Source organism: Thermobia domestica, chromosome 8 (assembly GCF_964235325.1).
Source record: "Thermobia domestica chromosome 8, izTheDome1.hap1.1, whole genome shotgun sequence".
In the NCBI taxonomy this organism is placed as follows: domain Eukaryota; kingdom Metazoa; phylum Arthropoda; class Insecta; order Zygentoma; family Lepismatidae; genus Thermobia; species Thermobia domestica.
In genome coordinates, this window is record NC_137461.1 from 151437179 (window position 1) to 151459265 (window position 22087).

The 22087-nt window shown below is 34.6% G+C and overlaps 1 protein-coding gene across 1 annotated transcript in view; it reads left to right on the forward strand.

Annotated features, from left to right (window-relative positions):
- The first annotated feature begins 961 nt into the window (after positions 1–961).
- LOC145693290 (alpha-tocopherol transfer protein-like) overlaps positions 962–22087 on the forward strand; it is a 57340-nt gene continuing 36214 nt past the window's right edge. Inside the window, exon 1 of the mRNA XM_081769142.1 lies at positions 962–1258. The gene's annotated coding sequence lies outside the window, so the exon portion shown is untranslated. The remainder of the gene's footprint in view (positions 1259–22087) is intronic.

Genomic DNA, 22087 nt, shown 5'->3' on the forward strand with positions numbered 1-22087 from the left:
AAGTAACTGGAGGTATTTAAAGTGCTAATATTCTCAGAAGTTTGGAAGTCTTATATAATTAATACGTACGCTCTATATCACATGCAATAGGGCTATCCCTAATTTCTTATTGCTTAATAATTATGAATGTCCAATACGTATACACTATATGTAGAAGCATTTCAGTGCCAAGATTATTTATTTTTTTTTTAACATTCCCGTTTTCCTCCTCTATTCAACTTTCATTATTTTTCATACTGTGCCCCACAATCATTCTTTTTTTGCTTGCAGCAAAATAAGCTTTAATAATTTATTGTCTATTTATGTTTTGAATATACAGCAATCAACTAAAAGTTTTAGGGGAATTGATTCAATCTGGCCATTTCTTGCTACGGGACTGAATAACCATAACCTCTAAATTTATTAGGAGTTGGCTGCAAATGTTATGTGAGATGATGATGATGATGATGATGATTATTATTATTATTATTATTATTATTATTATTATTATTATTATTATTATTATTATTATTATTATTATTATTATTATTATTATTAAGTGTTCTATATTAAAATTTACGAATATATTTATTAGCATGATTCTGAAACCCACTTGCTGTATTTTAGGAAATTAAACTAATTTTGCAATATAAATGCAACTACAAATATTTGCTAGCAATAGAAAAATAATTAGTTTATAAAGAAAACATAACAAAAACAATCTTTATGCAATAGTCATGTACTTTCCAAAGAGTGTATGACTAATTGCATACAGTTACACATTTTTTCTTTTTCTCTTTTTTTCTTCGCCTGTGGAATCATATTCACAGAGTCTGACGTGGGGGACTTTGGCCGTAACACTGACATTTGACCCAATGTCCGAAACGCTTCACAATGCTGGTTTGAGTGCACCCACCTTCCTTAGTAGAGGTTATAAACAACACACATACATATACACAACTGTTATGATGATGTTCAGTAATAGAAAAAAAAGAGAGAGAAAGAGTAAATATCATTTTGACTTTTAAGACTTGATAAATCGCTGTGTCAGAGGTTCTCGGTTCAGCCGTCAACATAGCCATTTGCCTTGAGTAAGAATCACTTCCTATTCAGTAGTATCATTCTCAAGATCTTCGATGGGCGGATTCCAATTCTCCTGACAGAGCAATCTACGGTGACAGGAAACGTAATCGTAAACCATTTCCTCAAGGAAGTAATTAATATAGTGGTATTTAGTATACGTTTTCGGACCTACAGCACCAAGCATACGGAGTGTTAGGTAGGTAGAATTATGATCTAAATTATTGTTGTTCAACAAATAGATGAGTTCATTGTTTCTTTACTAATGGATCATACCCTGGTAACTAGATTGGCAAACGGTTTAATATACGAGTTATATATTTGTTTTACTGTGAATGTAAATCTTTAGGATCTTCAGGATTACAAGGAGACTCAGTTCAAGTTCTTGAACAGGTTTGTTTCATTAACTCACTTTTTAAAAATCCAAATAATGGCATGAGGTAGTTGACTAACAGAAATGACCAGATGTAACAATAATTCTAAATTATTTATAAATTATTGACTTGACATTTTCTTTTACAAATTGGTTCAATTTACGTTCGTTTATTCCATCTTAATATTATTAAATTATACCTTCAGAAGGTTTCATTGTTTTGTAAATTATTATTAATATTCTGTAATGTTACGAACGTTATTATGTTACTTGATTATTCAGTACTTGGAAAGAAACATTGTCCCAAATATTTCTTGAAAATTATTTTTTAAAGCACTCCACAGTGCCGCTTGGTATACCGTAGGCCGTTTTGCCCTTAGGACATTCAACTGGGATTCTAAACTCCCTCGTGGCTAAGCGGTTAGCGTGGGAGACCCGGGTTCGATTCCCGGTAGGAGCTCATGTGGTTCTGATTCCACGTTAAACTCTAGATCCAAGTCTCATATAGCCTCGCTGCTGAAAGAGACGTTAAACTCAACTCAATAACAACAACAACTCAAGTGCCGTCATCCCATATTTCGTATATGAGTAAGATCTCGTCTATCTTAGGCTTCGGACTTCATTATCTGAATAATATTGACAGATCATAAATAATAATAATAATATTTGATTTTAATTTAGCGTTCTTTTCAGCAGCGAGGCTGTATGAGGCGACATACACTTTAATGTTGAATCCGAATCACATGAGCTTCAGCCGGCAATCGAACCCGGGTCTTCCATGTCAAAGGCGAGTACGCTACCGCTTAGCCACAAGGAAACTCATTACTATTATTATTATTATTATTATTATTATTATTATTATTATTATTATTATTATTATTATTATTATTATTATTATTATTATTATTATTATTGTGATTAGCAGTTTTGTATTTTTGTATTCCCTTATCGCTATAGGAAAACTAGGAAATACAGTATCTTGGAATAGTGTAAGCACTACAATAATGATTCAATGTTTCTTTATCTTTCACTCTTGTACATATCGCATATGAGTTAATAATTTGCAAAAGGACACGAGCGCTTTGTTTAATAAAATGAACCTTAATTATGAAAATGAGCTCTATTGTGGTTAGTGTATACGTATTGAAGGCGTTAGTATATACGCCTTCAGCATAGAAGATCGGAGTTCGATTCCCAGTGGAAGCTGATGTTGTTCGAATCTGACGTCAGTGGCGGGTCTAGAAGGTAACCAGTGGCAGCAGAACCCAAACTATAATAGGTATATCATGAATTTACTACAAACTGTCAAAATATATAAATAATAGCTTAAATTATTTTTATCACTCAAAAAACTAGGGGACCTAGACCCCTCGGCCCCGGGCTAGATCCGCCACTGTCTGACGTTATGTTGTAGGTTCATATGTCACATAGCCTCGAAACTGAAAAGGAATATTAAACTTCAAAGCTTTATCATTCTATCACTGAATCATGTATTTACTGCAGTTCTGAATCTTTAGAAGTGTCTGATCTTTACGTACAAATGCAACCATATTTCAAGGATAACTACAATTTTAAACATGGACTGGGTACAGAGAGGTTAAGAAGCAGCAATGTTTCGATGATATTGCAAAAAAAAGGAATGGATTTTAAGGAGCTGAGTTTACCAAATCCTCCTTTATATAATTACTCTGTCTGTCCGTATGTCCGTTGGAACACACAAAATCTCAAGTACTCGTTGATGGATTAGCATCAATTTTGCTCAGTATGTAGAGGGTCAATTAATAATCGTGTTCGTTGATAGGGATGATCCACCCACTTGATCCCATGACGTGAACAAACACAAATCTGTTTCCTATGTATTCCTATGTAATTGTGAACATCATCCTTGCTGAATATATTACCCGAAGTGCTGATGATATTATCGGGCTGGCATAATGCTCAGGATGCAAGATACTAATCTTGTAGAATGCAAAAATGAAACGAAATGACTTTCTACGCAACAAACTTAACGACTAAATATTTTATATTTTTAAATATTCATTCACCTTAAAGTACACTTCATTTAATTCGTATACGGTTGGTAATCTTTAAGCATAGAGGTTGGTAAAATTTAGCGTGTTAAGGAGTTTGAATTATCAGAAACCAAACCAAACTCCTCCATGTGGTGTACGCTGTAGCACTGCTACGTGTGAACATTACTTCGGAGATTAAATTGTAATGTTATCGAAAATGAAATGAAATCTTTGAGTTTTACGTCCCACGGTTATGCCGGTGAGGCTAAAGGAGACGGTGATGATGCGTAATGAATGAAATGGTGGAATGAAGAAAGTGGGAGGAAACGGGAGAACCCCGAGAAAACCCACGCGCACGGTGTTTGTCCACCACAAAGTTCACTTGGCGGGGGCTGGGATCGAACCCGGGATCCCAAGCACCAGAGGTGAACATTCTACCACTGAGCCAACGCGACCCTGTAATGTTATCGATCCGCAGATCTAAGACCAAATGTTGTCTTCCGAGGCGAGGGTATCTTAACCACGTAGCTCAAAGCTCAGTAATGGATATTAATATATTAAATATTAAAAGAATTATATATATATATATATATATATATATAGGGTGTCTCAAAAGTCCCTGACATAGTGCAACTCTGTTGTTATCAGAGTTACAACAAAATGTAAGAGGAGAAACCATCTCGAAATATGATGTTTTCAATCTAAAGTAAGGATTTTTTAAAATTGGAGGAACTGTTTGGGCTGTACAGTCTTTATGCGCCCAATGTTAAATGATTGATTGATTGATTGATTGATTGATTTTTGAGTTTTACGTCCCGTTCAGCAGCGAGGCTATATGAGACGTGGACCTACTGATTAACGTGGAATCCGAACCACATGAGCTCCCGCCGGGCCAATGTTAAATGAAAATGCAAGGTTGTCGATTATTTGGACAACAACGTAAGTAAATGAAGTTACTGTCTTTTGCGCTAACGTAAGGATACGGTGAATGAGAGCATGTTTGAAATGGGGGCTGACCATCGACACGTTATTGTTATCGATTGGGGCAAATTGGACCAAACGTTATCTTGTTATCTTGAACCAAAGAAGAGAGAGTATATATATATATATATATATATATATATATATATATATATATATATATATATTTACCATACATGTGTATTCTTTTAAAACGCTCGCATAACGTCTATTACTGCAGATTCCTTTAGTGTTTAATTGTACATACATTGCAAGGAAGTTACATGTGTTTCAAGGAGCTCACCAAGTTAGTGGGGGTCATGACGTCATTTGTTTGGCCTTAAAGATTAGAACACAAAAAGCTTATTTTGTTCTCTTGCAAATGCTGTCTAAAACGTTTTATGGGATTCAAGAAGACATATGTATGTCGTCGACATGACCACCAGATAGAGTAGACGTGTTGTGGTTTTTTCCCTCCCTTTTCACTCCCCCCTCTCTACAATTTTCTTACCATTGTTTAGTTTGAATTTGAAAAGGTCATTATTTCAGAAAAAATCCCATTTTCGTCAAATTCCCATTTTCAGGTAGATGATACGGCCATGCGAATGGTACTGTTTGGAAAGTTGCTTTATTCTGAAGAGAATGAGGTATGAACTATGGGTTTAGGATAAATAGTGAAACTATAGCAACTGCTTGACTGAAAGTGTAAAATTTACCTTAAATATTATAAAATCACCAAAGGGTTAATCATGTAGCTCAATGCCCAGTACGTATTAAATATTAAATTATTGCTATACGTATGGAACAGAAATAAACAACTAATATCAAGCAAACGTATCACATCTCGTTAGCGTTGATGATATTAAAAATATTACTGCAAAGTACGTATTTTTATATTTAATATTTGGAACTATGGCGCTTATTTTTGGCTGAGTAATTTGATAATGCGCCTAAGCTCTCTCTATAAAATAGATGCGGGGGGTTCAGCTCCTTAGGCTTCTCCAAAATTTAATTCCTGCATTACTTATTATTATTATATCAATAACACACTGGATGTTTTCTACAAAATGTTACAAATGAAGAAATACACATTTGCTAGCTCTCTCAGGTGTGGATACAAGCAATTTATAGACGCACAGCCTGAAAAAAAAAATGGCCACTTACTTCTCTTTGAAAGCCCTGCACTCTAATTCACAGTTGTGGTTAATTCAAAGAAATATTTATATTCCTCGACCATTTCAGATTATTTAATTAGAACCAAAGTATTAGAATTTCCCAAGTATGCTTGCCACCAGAATTATGTTTTTTTTTTTTTTTCAAACAAGGTAGGTGGCTAATTTATTTTTTGAACAATACTACACTTTAGTTATTTCAATTAATTTAAATTTTTGAGTAAATTTTCATGAGATTTCCCGAAGTTGGAAGAAAGCTGTATGTAGTAATGAGGTTTCCATTTTGTAGAATAAACCTTGATTCATTAATTGAGTAAATCTTAGTTATAAGTACGCTGTGAGTTTATTTGCTGTTTAACAAGTATACGCTTTTCTTCAAATTAACGTTTAATAGGGTTATTCTCACTAATTCTTGCTGTAAACAGCAATTAGCTTTTATTTATTTTATTTATTTTTGCGAAAATTCGACTAAACCTAAATCTCACATTTGGTGATCCATAACTCGGAAAACAAAGGTGTAAGAACGAAAAATCGCATGCATACCAAGCAAGTTCAGGTCCTGTCTCCCTGACAAGTTTGATCTAGATCGAATGAGTTCGGTATACACTTATCATATTTACAAGGAGTGAAAAATCGAGAGTATTTAGAACGAAAATACGTAGATTCCTGCTGCAGGCGGCTTTGCTGGCGTTGTTCCTACCTCAGCAGGAGAACTGCAATTCTAGAAAATCCATATTGAGGTGCAGATTTTCTGGACTGTGCAGTGTCCGTACACAACACAGATAATGCTTATCAAAGTAAATAACCAGGACTGGATTTACTGTTTTACCGCCTCTAGATCGAAAGATATTTTTCGCCCCTGAGCACGTTGTGCAAAAACGTTAACCAATAAAAGGTTTATTCATACATTGGTTTGAACGTTTATGCATAAATTTTAATGGATTTTTATTTAGAATCTGCTATACAGAAAGATTTAAATTGTAACAAATTTACGTTTCAAAAATATAAGTTACAGAGAAAAATAATCAGTTTTATTTTTACAGTGTGCACTAAAGTCCGGCTCAAACCTCTTGACATCTGTCAAAAGCCAATGATGTGCAGGTGCAACGTTGTCGGATTTCGCTTCCTTTCGTGCACAAACAACGTGAAACATTAACGCGAAAGATTGAGATATTGAAAAACAAATTTGTTATAAATTTAGACAAATTTATTAACGCTATAGTGACATATATCTTAAGGACGTATCTTTGAAATTACTTTCTCCTAATCCAGGAAGAAAGTTATTAGACAACGTTGCCCAATCTGCATTGGATATTGTGAAAAGGAGGACACGCCTTAAACGTCAGGAGGTTTGAGTCGGACTGTAGTGCAATAATATAATAAATTCGTTTTGAATTTTCATCCTTAGTAGTGTGAATATTCAGACATTTTCACCAAAACGAAGTTTTCACCATTATTTACATTGTTGAAAAATATGTTTCTACTGTAAAAAAATAATGATTACATTAATTTGATTACAAGAAATAAAACTATATTTTTAATAAAACTAAATTCACTTTAAACAGGAAAGTAAATGAAACAGGAGAAAAAGTAGTATGAAACAATATCAGTAAAATTTGTGTAATTGTCCAAAATACAGTTTTGTGGAAACATTTACCTTTAAAATATTTAAGATGGCTTCATCTTCGCTGTTTAAGAGAAAGTGTTCATTACATCATGCTGAATGTCTTGGAGGATGGTGTTTCATACTATATATATTAGTATTATTATTAAAATTTTGTAATATTTTTGATCTCCATTATTAAATTTTCGTCCAACGTGTACCCTTGAGAAAGTTGTGCCCCTAGGCCTCGGCTTAGTGGGCCTAGTAGTAAATTTAACCCTGGACATAATAATGATTTTCTGTACCGTGCACATAAAAACCGAGGACATATCTTGATTTCCGTCTATTTGCAACTGTACAAATTAGTCCTGGCTAAGCAACCAAACTGTACTTGGCCTTGTAGAGAAAATGCTGGCTGTGATACAGAGTCCTCCTAAATTTCGCATTTCCGGATTTTCTAGACTAAAAAATATGTAGTTTTTTTCCTCTCTCTCATTGTAGTCTAAGTGTAAACCTCAAATTTGATAGCCTATAGGTCGGGAACTAAAAGTCCTCACAAGATTTTTTTTTTAAGTCTTCACTTGGCTAACAATAAGTAACTCAATGTCAACTCCCATGCCAAGTTTGGTGGCAATCGGATGAGGTCTCCAGACCATGTACGTCATATATTATGATCAAACTCTAACTTCATGGCTCAATAGCTCGATGACCACAGAGTTGTATAGGAAAATGTTTTTTTTTATGTATTAAGAAAGCCAATGATAACATCTTTGCCGAATTTAGTCAGGATGGGATGAGTTTTGTAGATTTTGATTTATCAAAACTCCTCTATGCATGTACTTGGTCCGTGTGTCAATACGGGAACACAAAATCTCAAGAACATTTAATGGATCGATATCAATTTTAACCAGGACGTAGAGGATCAAAAGTTAACAATTATTCGTTAATGGAAGTGATATTCAAGCAGAAGTAGGAGAAAACAATCATTCCTTGTTTTAACGTTGAACACTATTGAGCGAAAACAGTAATAGATAACGGGAAACGGTTTACTGCACTTGACTAAGGCACTAATCAGCCCAAGAATATATATTCTACTTCTATCCTTAACTGTCTGCTAAAACAGGTGGTGATAGAAATCCAGTGCAACTTCCGGTTTCAATATTCATGTATAGAGCAAAAGCGATACGGGATAGCGAGAAGGGTTTCTTTGGGAATAGATTTAGCGTTGTAATAATAGATGACATTTTCTCTCTTAACCTTATATTCAAACTGAGAACAGAAGAAATAAACCTTTTCTAGTCTAACGTTAATCGCTATGTATACACTAAAACAGTAATGTGAAGAAAGAAACGGTTTTCTATAATTAATTAAGCGTCAAAAGAATATATTTCTTCTACACTGTAATTTCCCTACTAAAATCGTAAGTAGTACAAATTTGCTACCACTTTCACTTTCAATTAATTGAGAAAATATCACGTCATACAAACTCCTTCAAGTGGTGTACACCTGACACTACTATTTATTTTAAAAAATCAAATGAAGGACGAAAATAATTGATTAATTACGTCATCATATATTACGCCTTGCCTTTTTGTCATGCATTTTTTTTTGTAGAAAATTTCGTAATTTTATTCGTCTATTAATAATAGTTCAACCAGCTCTAAATGTATTTCAAATCTCTCTAAACTAGATCTTAAGAAGGTCGCAAATAATGTAGTGGTTCGTATATATTTCAGAAAATATATTGAAGTTGATGATATATGTTTTACAATAACTGATTCACATATTATTTATTAAATATGGGAAAACAGTTTTCCATCAAAATGAAATTAGCCTATGAATAAGATTTCCATTTTGCTACTGGTATAGAAATACTTTAGGAGCGATTTCTATATCACTCAATCTTCATTGAAATTTTCTGGTCTCATAAGTGAATGCGTGAATGATCCTTTATCTACTTAGAAAAATATAAACGTTCCTTTTTCCATTACTTCTCTCCTATTTTAGACAATGCTCAATGGTGGGATTTTTTACATACATTTTCACCTCCAAGAAAATTTAAAATAATAGTTGTCTGTATTTCGCCTCTAGTAGATGGCAAATCTATTCAAACTGTACATATATATTTTTTAAATCAATAAATACAATTTGAACGGAACGTCCAAATTTCCAATAATTATGACTGCATCCGTGGTTGGTATGCAGAATATTACATATACATTAAAATGATGTATGGGATCAGAAGTTTCGATTGCGATACATATCGATCTTGTGTTTTCGGGCAGGTTAAACATTGTTCTTTCTTATCACATAACTAAAATGGATTGCCTAATTCATTCAGGGTATCTTAATTATTAAGAACTATGTTAACCAGTTCTTTCACTGTCACACAAAGACCTTACCGATATTAGTCTAATATTCGTTATGGTCTTAATCGAACGACAATTCTAAGGTTAGTGAAAAAGATGGGAAGGAATGGTTCATTAATCATTGAAAAAGGAAAACACAATCAGCCATTGTAGATGCACAATATTCAGAAGATTTTTCTTGAGCGAATGCTTCTCTTTCCACAAGTCATTGCATCGTCTATCACAAGACATCGACTAGTCGGTGTCAATGTGCCAAAGCATGTGAAACTAAGACCATACAGACTGACATTAAAATCTCTAAAACTTTGTAGCCTTCAAGGTCACCAGGCTTAACGTCAACAGATTATTTTCTGTAGAAGACTGAGTATACAGGCAGTAGTCATGTACTATCCAAAACCTCGGGACAACACCACAAAGAAAATAAACAATATTGATGTAGACATGACGAAACTGACAAGATTGTCTCTGCAGGAAAAGAGAGAAACTTTCAACAAATGTAACTAAATTATTTCCCTCAAAGATAATCTTGGTTATCTTAATACATCATCATTAATAATATTCCCGTTTAAAAGGTAAGACATCCTACTGAAATACTCTGTATACTTAAGTCTTCCATTGCACTAAGCTGAGATCTAAGTGAATTTAATTTTTGCTGTCATTGGTGGAACTAATTTCACATGATTTAGTGTTCAAATAACTTTTTATTCACAGTCTAATCTTATTAATATTTGAAGTAAGTGCAACCAGCGTAGAGTTCAATGTCATTAATAAACTAATTTCATCCTGTTTGATACAAAAGTAATTTCTAAATATCAGAGTGTTGGATTTGTGCCACATGTTTAACGCTGCACAAGGCGTTGAGTTGATTACGAAAACTATGAAATATAATCGAACTGTTATATGAAGATAGCTAATATGAGAACACACAGTAACACTTTGGTAGGATCCTCATCTCTGATTTGAACTGTCCCTAGTTCGAACTCACCTTATGTATGTTTGATTCTGCTGTACATAATCGCATATGTGAATAATCTGGAAGTTTTTTATTCGTATTTTCCCAATATCTTTCTTGTTAATGATTCATTTCGTTTAATTGACTTCGTATTTCAAGGTCACACCATGGAATATATTAGATTAAACAATTCACTTTATTTTGTGACTCGTGATCAAATTTGAAACATTGTAAAGTAAATTGTTATAAGTTGCATACGTTATACTTTTATATATTTTTTAATTACTTTATATTAAGTCTTACTTGATTTTGAAAGTTAACGTTATATTTCTCGTTCAGACAGACTGTGGCGACATTTTCAAAATAGTTCTTATGCATTCACTTGTTCTGAGCTATTATTAAAACAACAAATATTGCTCCATGATGAGATTTAAACTTTATTTCATACAAAATTCTTATTCCAGGAAGTATTTTTACTAAAACAGAAGTTACAGTTGAATTATTTATCTTACGAGAAGGCTAACTCAGCAATTTTGATATTCATCACATAATAATTATACCGTAAACAATGTAGTGTACAATCTCCAATGATTTTCAAACGAAACGTGTTACTTAGTTGAATCGAGAAAAAATCGAATTTCAAACGAGAATAGTGGGTAGCAGTAAAAAGGAGCTGCATACAATACATTAAAAAGCTCAAAGTATTAGTTCCGTGAAATACTATCTTTAATCTGTGCATAAGGGTAAAACAAAATTGACAAAGTACGAAAGATTGATCAAAAGTTATATTTTAATAACGTGTTATCAGTAAATTTTCGAAGAAAACTAAAAACAAATATAGTGCAAAATTATCTAAGTGTACACAAAATTGACCTCACGAAATTTCATGTTCGTGCCAAATGTTTTTTATTTCCCTGAGTGGATTAAAAGTAGCAGAAATTTAATAAAACAGTAAGACAATTGTAAAAAAAAAAAAAAAAATACATATAGTTTTGAAAGTTTATCTTTTAAAATAGAAATTACAGCTGATGTAGTTACAATATCTATATGATATAGTTATAGAAGATTAAGTGCATTATAACTACTGTGTAATGCATAAAATAAATTTAATCTTATACATTTAATTACCTGTTCTGCTTTCTTCTATTAACAGGTAGAATTTGTTTTATTACACATTCATACCAGCTTTTTATCTATTTTCGACTATCTTCAAAAATAAATACAAAAAAATTAGTCATTCGTTTAGAAAAGGCTTTATTTTCAAAAGTATTACAAGTACACATATAAAAGATATATGAAAAGAACCACACAGAACCGGAACCATAGAATGAAAAGAACCGGACATTGCCACACCCAATAGGAAAGATCATGGACTCGTGCTGCCACACAGTGCAAATTTAGTGAGTTTGTAATTCTCTTAATATATCTTTCATGCGTGTACTTGTAATACTTTTGAAAATATAGCCTTTTTAAAACAAACGAATCATTTATGCTAACCCTGTATAGTAGATGAAAACAAATTAATACTGTAAAGTGACAATGTACCCAAATACACGTCATAAAAATTATTTTTAAAAAATAGTGAAAGAGACAGGAAAATTAGAAAAGAAAGTCCCACATTTAGAAAATGCTCACTAACACACGAATTTACGAATAAGTTTTTTTTTCTTCGTTTCAATGTCCAGCTAAACATTGTATATTTGAAATTAAACTCTTTGTTTAAAAGATAGCAAGAGGTAAGATAAAGTTAGAAGATAGGGTCCCGAATTCTGAAAATAAATTATTAAGACGCAAATTTTACGAATAGATATTTTTAATATTTAACTCAATATTGTGTGCATAAATACGAGCTAGTAATAAATGGCATATCCGGAAACAATAATGGAGATGAGTCAAACTTGATCTATCCATTGTTATTGCAAAGTACCAGGTTTGATTTTAAGTGAGGAAAAATAATTTTCGGTGGTGACGCAGCATCGGGTAACATTTTGGGAATTACTTTAGTTACGATTTATCGAATTCTTGTCTAGGAAGCTAGAAAAGATTGCTATAACGAATGTGCTAATCACACATCACACAACTAAAAATCATTATCCGTTCATAGCGCTCTGTTAATTGTGTTGCACGAAATTACGAAATATGATACAATTATAGGAGCTTTTTCCTTAGTAGCGAATGTAGATCATTTTTTTTTTCGTTGATTTCAAGTGTTCTTAGTGTATAAAATTGTAACGCTAAATAACTTCCTTGTTAGATGTGTGTCACTAATTTTATTAGTTTTTTTCTCGGAAGAAAAACATTTGTTCTAATTCATGATCAAAAGACCAAAAATGTTTTTCTCACTATGTTACGCGATCAGAGAAAGAAGAACCGAAGAAAAAGTGAAGCTAAAAAGTGAATGACCCTTTCAGATAATACAAAAGATATTCTTTGTTTTATTTTTAAGACCAACTGTGAATTGTACCTACTGACTTAAATACTCTACTTTTCCGCTCTTCCGCGTTCTCATATCTTCACCTACGACCTTTCGATTTTTTTAAACGTAATATTCAACTTCAACGGAGAAGAGAAATGATAAAAAGAAAGAAAGAGAAAATAGTATATAGTATGAAAGTTCGTTACATACTTATAAACTAGATTTTTTTCTGAGAAATATTAACTATGTCTTTAAGTATTCTAGGGGCCATGGTGAATCAGTGGTGCCCTTCCCCCTGACCTAATGATTAACACGTGTTCCTATAGTGTACGTGGGCCGCGGTGGCTCAGTGGTAGAGCGTTCACCTCTAGTGCATTGGGTCTTTGGTTCGATCCCAGCTCGCCCCAAGCAAATTTTGCGGTTGACAAATACCGTTTGCGTAGGTTTCCTCGGGGTTCTCCCGTTTCCTCCCACTTTCTTCATTCCACTATTTCATTCATTTCTCACCCTCAACGTCTCCTTTAGCCTAACCGGCATAACTGTGGGACGTAAAACTCAAAGATTTCATTTATAGTGTATGTATTCGCGAGTTCAATTCCTGGCACTCAATTCGGATTCTGTCAATGTTCTCTGGTGCAAGTAACGTTAACCAAGAGACTAGAATGTTGCAATCTCCTCATCTTGTAAATTTTGCAGAAATCTTGCCTTATTTCGATTCTTGAAGAATATTTGTCATATCATCTCGATTCTCAGAAATTTTTTCTCGTGTCGTCTAGAGTTGTAAATTTTTGTACAAAATGTATGCACTGTTTTCTTTTCGTAATTTAATCTAGAAGTTATCAGAATCCTTCTGTGTCACGAGAGGTCCACAAAGAGTATGATATAACAGCATTTAAACTATAATTATTATTGGAGTATAGTGGGTAAAGGCTTACGTATCTTGAAACGTTAATAAATGCTCTTCAATTAGGTTCATACAATAACTATATCAATTCATAGTGTTTATACCATAAATACTAAAATAGGTTTGAGATCTAAGACTTGGGTGACTAGTGTTATCCATGAGACTAGAGAAATTTCTCGTCTCGTATGAAATTTCAAAGTGTGTTTCTCGTCTCAATTTTGAGACGGGGCGAGAAATTTCTCGTCTTGTGAGCAATACGAGTTGCGAGAAGAAATCCATCTGGGTTCGAACTCCACTCAAGAACATGAGCGTTTTAACACTTTCAATCTTATTGTAGTTCCGGAACGGCAGGCTGTAAACTTACGTTAAATCCGAGTGTCGTTCGGGAACGACACGTTCATTTAAAATTTAAAATACCAACCAAAAATTAATTTTGTACGCTCTTTTATTCGATAAAGTAATTTTGAGTTCTTTGTAAATTATCTATTGACGAATCTGATCCAAGAATGCCTTTCAGTCATTGTAGAAAGAGAACTAAAGAAGGTATATCATTATCATTCATAAACTCTACCATTATTACTTTGCAATAAACAAAGTTATTTTTTGCAATGATTTTTTAAATAGCTCTTGTTCGGAAACTGATATCTTCTAGTAGATTGGTACTTTTTCTTATATTTCTGAAAGTTTCAACCGTTTAGAGTAAAAACTTAAGAAGAAGATATGATTTTTAAAAATAACCCTTATTTTCTCCAGGACACAGGACTTTGTCAATTTAAATAACCCTAGGACTGAAAGTGTTAACTGTGCTCGAAATTTTTCTGTTAGTGTCCCTGTCATGTTAGAATATTGAGAGTTTTTAAGACCATAGCGCGAATTAAAGGAAAGTGGTAGGGCGCTTACATCTAACGCGGGAGTTCATTGGTTGAATCTTACAAGGAGAAAGCAGACTTTAGTAGTAGTAGTGCACATTTAAAGTGTTAATATTACAAACTGGGAGAGTGCAATAGTCGGAAATAGCGGACAAAAAGCGTCTAAAAATTTCCGACTCGCCGCATAAATGATACGACGCGTTAATTTATCAAGTGACTGTGTGGCAGAGTGAGGAGCATCTACATCTCACGTGCAATGGATCCCGGATTCGATTCCCGCTCGAGTCATTTGTTTTGCTTAAACCAATAAAGTAGTCATTTGCAACTACAAGTAAAATATTAATTCATCACATGTTTATAATGCATAAAACTATAGAAATGTTCAAATCAGTTGTAAAATCTCTCAACATTCCATTTTAACTAGTAACAAAATGTAACCTATTCCGTAAATATATTGATTTCACAAGTTATATTATGGTTACGACGGTCGTTGTGTAAAAAATGTTGACGCTTCGTGTGTATATCTGTGGACAGTGTACGAATTACAAGGGGGATGAAAAGAAAACTCCTTTGGTTAAACTTGATGTGTACTAAAATCAGGGGCGTTATTTCAGACTTCCCTTGAGGGGAACATGAGCACCACCGACATAAGACTTTGTACTAGTGTATTAGTAGGCAATCGATTAAAGTATATGTATTTCTCAAACTCTTCGGGGAGGACAATTGCCCCTTCTTGCTCTAATAAATGACGCCCCTGACTGCAACTATCATACTTTCCCATGCTATTGTCGTCTGAAATGACGACCCTGGTTCTAGCATACATCAAGTATTCCCAAAGGGGATTTCACCATCATCTTCTTGTAATTCGCACAGTGGCCACAGATATACACACGAAGCGTCAAGAACATTTCTTACACAACGAATGTGGTAACTATAATATAACTTGTGATCTGTATTATAAAATTGAAAGTGACTATGTTTGTGACTCTTAATCTCTTAAACCGCCAGACCGATCTCGCTCAAATTTTTAACATAGATGTGGTTCGAACCTCGGAAGTTTTTGTCATTTCACTTTCACGGTCCAACGTAGAGAAAGGGGAGATAATTTTTAAAAAAATAAAAATAAAAGTGATTGTCTTTGTGACCTCATTATGTTTCAACTATCCGACCGATCTTAACCAAATTTTCAACATAGTTGAGGTTCGAACCTGACGTGATTTTTGGCGTATCACTTTTACGGTAGAACTTAGGGGAGGAGGAGGGAAGGAGGGAAATATATGAAATGAATAAATCTTAATAACTCTTAAACCACCCGACCAATCTCGATAAATTTTCAACATAGATATGGTTTCGGGCCTGGAAAGGGTTTTTCTATATATTCACTTTGACTAGAATCTAGGGAGGGGAGGGGGATTTATATATAAAAATAAATAAAACAACTTTTTAACCATCTAACTATCTTGATCATTTTTTTTAACATAGATGATATTTGAGCCTGGGATAATTTTTGTTATTTAACTTTGACGGTGCAACGTAGAGGTTGAAGGAGGAGGAGATATAAGCAGTATGTAAGAAATAAAATTGAAAGTGATTATCTGTTAGTTCATCACTCTTGACACTCGGCCGATCTAGATCAAATTTTTAAAGATGAGGTTTGGGCCAGGGATGCTATTTATCTATTCACTTTGACCATAGAACTTAGGGGATTGGGAGGGAGAAGTTAAAAATAAATAAAACTTAAATAACTCTTGAACCAAATGATCAATCTGGATCAAATTTTTAACATAGATAAGATTCGGGTCTAAGATGGTTTTTTATCATTTCACTTTGATGGTAGAACTTAGGAGATAGGAGGGGAAAATATTTAAAAACAAATAAAGCTTAAGAACTCTTGAACTACTGAACCGATCTCGATCAAATTTACAACCAAGATGAAGTTTAGACCTGAGATGGTTTTTGGCACATCACTTTGACGGTGTAACTTAAAGGTGAGGGAGGCGTGAGATATTTAAAAATGATAAAAAATGACAGATATTAGTGTCGAACACAGGTTTCAGGGTCGCTACGATGAACAGTGACACTTCTTATGCTGTTTAAATTCAAATTCAGCCCCACAACTTGGGGAAGGGGCGAGATATATAAAAATGATCTAAATGACCAATATTAGTGTCGAATTCATAGTTTTCGGAGTCGCTGAGATGAACAATGACACTTCCGATGCCGTGCCTCGCTACATGCGGAGGGGAGAGGATATATAAAAATAATCGAAAATGACCGATATCAAAAACGCTTTAGTAATAGTAAAAAGTGACTGACTAAGGTACATATTACTATTTTTTCTTAATTTAATCCAGCGACGGGTAATTGATTCTATTATCAATATATTTACAGAATAGGTTACATGTGTTTGCTAGTTAACATGGAACATTGCAAGGTTTTACAACTGATTTTAATATTTACATTGTTTTATGCGTTATAAACATATGGTGAATTAGTATTTTACTTGTAGTTACAAATGACTACTTTATTGGTTAAAGCAAAAAGCAAAACAAATGATTCGAGCGGAAATCTAACCAGGGACCCTTTGCACGTGAGATGTAGATCTTCCTCACTCTGCCCCGCCGTCACTTAATACCTTAACGCGTCCTATCATATATGCGGCGAGTCGGAAACCTTAAAACGCTTTCTGGCTATTGCGTTCTTCCAGTTTGTAATATTAACACTTTAAATGTGCACTATTACCGTGCGAAAGATGGTCCCGAAGTTCATTTACCAAAGTCTGCTTTCTGTTTGTTAGACCATGTGTGTTTCTGGTAGACAGAATCATGTCGGTGGGTTTTCTCGGGCTTCTTCCATTTACCACACACTCTCATTTTATCTATTATTTCTTGGTCATTCAATTTCATTAATCATAGTTCTTCTTCAGCCTTATGGACATAACCGGAATACTAACTTAAAGAGCTTATTTCATTTCTCACTGAGATATTAATAAAATAACATAAGTATTCAATGCTGTGGCTCATTTTGAATAGAAATAAAAATTTTTGAGTAAATTGTAGATCTTTCAGCCGCAACACATGGTTCTACTAATTTTATTTCCAACTATCATCCCACTATTTGTTGATTAAATTAATTAAAGTCCTTCTGACCTACGTGTACCTAAGGTTTAGTAATGCTAAATAAATCTCATACGACAAAGAAACCTAAAATCACCAATTCATCGATTGGTCTGACCAACGACACCATTAACAAGTAGTAATGTCACATGTACACCACGTGAAGGAGATTGGTTTGTGTGTCGATTGTAAGAAACCACTCGTATTGTTCTATAGAGATTAGTGTTGCCACGAGACGAGAGGAGACGAGACTTCAGGCTGTCTCGTGCAAAGCATGTCTCGTCTCGTGTCCCATCTCGAAAAAATGTGCTCGTCCCGTCTCGTGTCTCGTCTCGAGAGGTTTTGTCCCGTCTCGTCTCGTCTCGTTTGTCTCGTTTTGTCACGTCTTGTCTCGTAAAAAATATAGCAGCATACCATGGGAACGAAAGTAAAATGTAGGAGACTGCACCATGCTAATCAAGATACAACTAAGTTATTACCCAGAACACACAAGAGAAGAAATGTCACTGTGGCTACACCGTGAAGCATTCACCTCCGGTGTGTGTGGTAGTCGGTTCGATCTCGGTTAGTGCCATGTGAGCTTTGTGGTGAACAAACATCGCGTGTGTGTGTTTTCTTGAAGTTGTCTTGTATCCTATTACTTTCTTCATTCCACTAATTTTTCCATCATCATCAATTCGGAGTGGGCCAAAGTTGCCTAAAGGTCTTAAAAATAAATTCAAATAAGCTCACAAGGTAAGGACAAATAGTTTACAAGATAATATATCTCTGCTGTTAGTTGTCTGAGGCATCTCGACCCTGGCTTTTTTTTTTTTAACATTTTGAAACAAATTTGTTTTACCAGTTTCAATACACGAATATATATTAAATTGCTCATAGGTACGTAGAAGATGAAAACACTAATGTCAAATAATGTTCACACGACAAACAAAGTTCGATGTAAAGGTCTCACCATACGAGGGCGCCCATGTTCTGGTTTCCAAGGGGGGGAGAAGTATAAGCGACGTTTCAAATATAGTTTCAAATTTTGCTGTAACTAATATAAAAAATCGATTGTGTTTCTGATATTCCCAAGTACAATTTCCTCTAAGGGGGGCGAGCGCCCCACCTTGCCCTCCCTGATGGACGCCCTTGCCCGACACTACCGTATACTATCAGCCCACTTGCTTTATAGTGTCGGTATATATATATATATATATATATATATATATATATATATATATATATATATATATATATAGATAGATAGATATAGATATATAGATAGATAGATAGATAGATAGATAGATGTGTGTGTACACTTTGATTTCGTATATTCCAGCCTTTAGGTTTCGTAGTGTTAACCCATACCAATCCAAAAACTACTTTCCATTTTAGCATGTTTAGATTTGTTGCAATTATTTTTTTTAAAGCTTAGAACCAAATAATTTTATTGAGTAATGGAAATTATTTGATTGAAATTTTATAGGTTACTGCACAGTAAGCTCTACTTAAAGTGCCATTGCAATGGGGCAAATCTGTTCCCATACCCGCGGGGTGTGTGCCCCTATATGGTGGTTGCCCCGTTTGTGTAACAAACTCATGACAGTACACCCAGATTAGCTAGTGGTCTAAAAAAATGATTTTTGGGTGGCCATTTTGGATTAAAGTTTCTTATATTGTCGTGATCTATTCGTAATCATACAAGGTACACCTTCATACCAAGCCGAGCGGTGTGCGGCAATAGACTATAGGCTTGAATTCCCCGGGTTGAGCCCCGGAAGGGTCATGTGTATGGATTTTAACAGCATTTGTTTTTCCGTATTGTGTCAGGGGGCGAAATCGTACGGAATAAAAGGATTTCAGTCTGAATAATTTGGAGAGAATATCCTCGCCAGGTTATTTTCATGGAAGTAAGGAATTAGTAAAAATATAGGATACACATTTTATAGCAGGGTTAAAAATATGGTTTGGGTATCCTATTTTTTTTCTGTTAATTATGTTCTTCAATGTTCGAATTTTGATCATTCTCATGATATTTTCTGCTTTCAACGCAGTTCTATGAATATTATACCAAATGTTCTTTACATTTATTAAGTTCAGAAGGTTTTATCCGCCTGTAAGAAACCATTTTTGAAGATAATTCAGGTCCTAATGAATATTTTTCACTAGGAAAGGGAAGTATTACCCTCTTCTAAACATGGAAGCAGAGGGCAATTTCGCACTCTGGTCAGATCAAACATTGCCGCGTAACAAAAGGAAGGCCCCCTGTAAAACCTCTTCACTTCCAGTGTTATTGCTACTACCATAAATCTGCAGAAAGCAAACAATTTGAAGGGTTTGTTGATTTCTTTGTCCTTCTCCCGGCTTCCAAACGAAGAGGTGAATTTTACAACATGACTGCTGTAAGCGGGCGATTGGTAAAATGGTAAAAGCGTTCTTTAATGTGTATATGTGTGTGTGTGCGTGTGTATGAGAGAGAGAGAGAGAGGGAGGGAGGGAGGGAGAGAAAGAGAGAAGACAAAATTTTAGTTGCAAGATGACGTACTTCAATTTCCGTTTCTGTACATTTAGCCAAAAGAATACCGCCGCGCCACCAGAGAATAAAGGCAAGTGTAGCCTGTTCTCCTTTGCCAACTCAGCCAGAACTTTCAACTACAGGCTATGATGAGTGTAGACCTTACCCAGTTTTCAAATTGAATAGCTGGTTATGGTAGTTCGGTTTCTTGATCTTGCAAAAATCTTCCCTGTCTTTGTTTTGTTCGTCATTATTCCAGCCAGAAATGAAAAAAAAATGAGAATTCCTCAGTTTACAGCAAGGGGAGTTTGGGACAAGAGATTAAGGATGATATTCCTGGAAGCTCATGTATCACGATTGTTTCATTCAATAGACAGAGGACACTTTTCTATGAAGGCTTTTCAACATGTTTTCTCACAAAGGGGATTTTCCTTTTGCAATCTATAGGACCACTGGCAATTTCAATCTTGGCCATTCCCGCCAGCGTTTTCACTTTCGAGACACGAGACGAGACGAGACATTTCACGAGACGTCTCGTCTCGTCTCGTATCTCGTCTCGTTTTCGAGACGGGACAAGTAGTCTGTCTCGTCTCGTGTCTCGTCTAAAAGTGTTCCGTCTCGTCTCGTCTCGTAGCAACACTAATAGAGATCAACATTAAAACCGGAAATGGTTGATTCTACTACTTCTGGTTTGAATATAATCTCCATCAATGAACTCCATTTCTAACTTTTGACCCTCTACATTGTACCCAAAATTGATGGTGCTCCATTAAGTACCGGTAGTTCTTTGAGATTTTTTGTCTCCCGGACCGGCGGACCCACTGGCAGACAGGGTTAAAATATATATAAAAAAAAAGTTTCGTTTGTAAAACCAAACTTAATCGAAATGAGTTATTTAACATTTTGAAAATCAGTAACCAACAATGTGGTCCCAGAAAGGGCTTATCAATCCAATTATATTTACGTGCGGTTAAATACGTTATTAGGAAGTTTAAACGTATTGAACCTTTTGGGCACGAGATGGCATTACTGTCTCGCATTTAAAATATGACTAGCTTAAAAATTAGCGCCAGGCAAAGTGTAATGAAATCACTGTGCGGTGGGTGAAAGTGGTTCATTATATTGATAGCTATTAACACTTGAGCGCCCAGTATCTTTGACCCCTAGTCCGCCCGCGAGGTGTCATTTTGACTCCGCTTACTTTAGTATAAAGAAACTAAATTTAAAATATGTTTAATCGTGTTCGAATATACTCTCCTACTAAATATATTTTAAAACAGAAAAATTCTTACTGAATATACATGTTCTAATATGTTTTAAGTTTAAAAATTTTGAAAATACTACATACATGGGAGTCACTGTTTTTACAGTGTTTTATATAAATAGTAACATCTTAGTAAAGAAACTAGTTTCACATATCTTTCAATTTACTTTGGTACACAGAAAAGTAAATGAAAAAATGACACAAGAAAAGTTCTGTAACTTCGACTCTTCTATTTTCATCGCAATTGATGCAAATATAGCGAACCCGAGTAGTGCACTTTCCCCATCAGTTTCAAGCAGGTAGAGCACCTTTTCGTCGTGAGATTTCCCTTGCATTTTTTGATTTGACATTTCACCCGTTTCCCAGTATCCTCTGAAGCCCAATTTGCCGCAACCACTCCTACATTCTTGGAGATAACGGGGGCTAAATGCCTCCTCCCTACAGACAATTCAAGCATTGTTGGCTGCCAAGTCGAAAACATTGTAGAAGCTATGATCAACCCATCGTCGAGACCCTGTCTT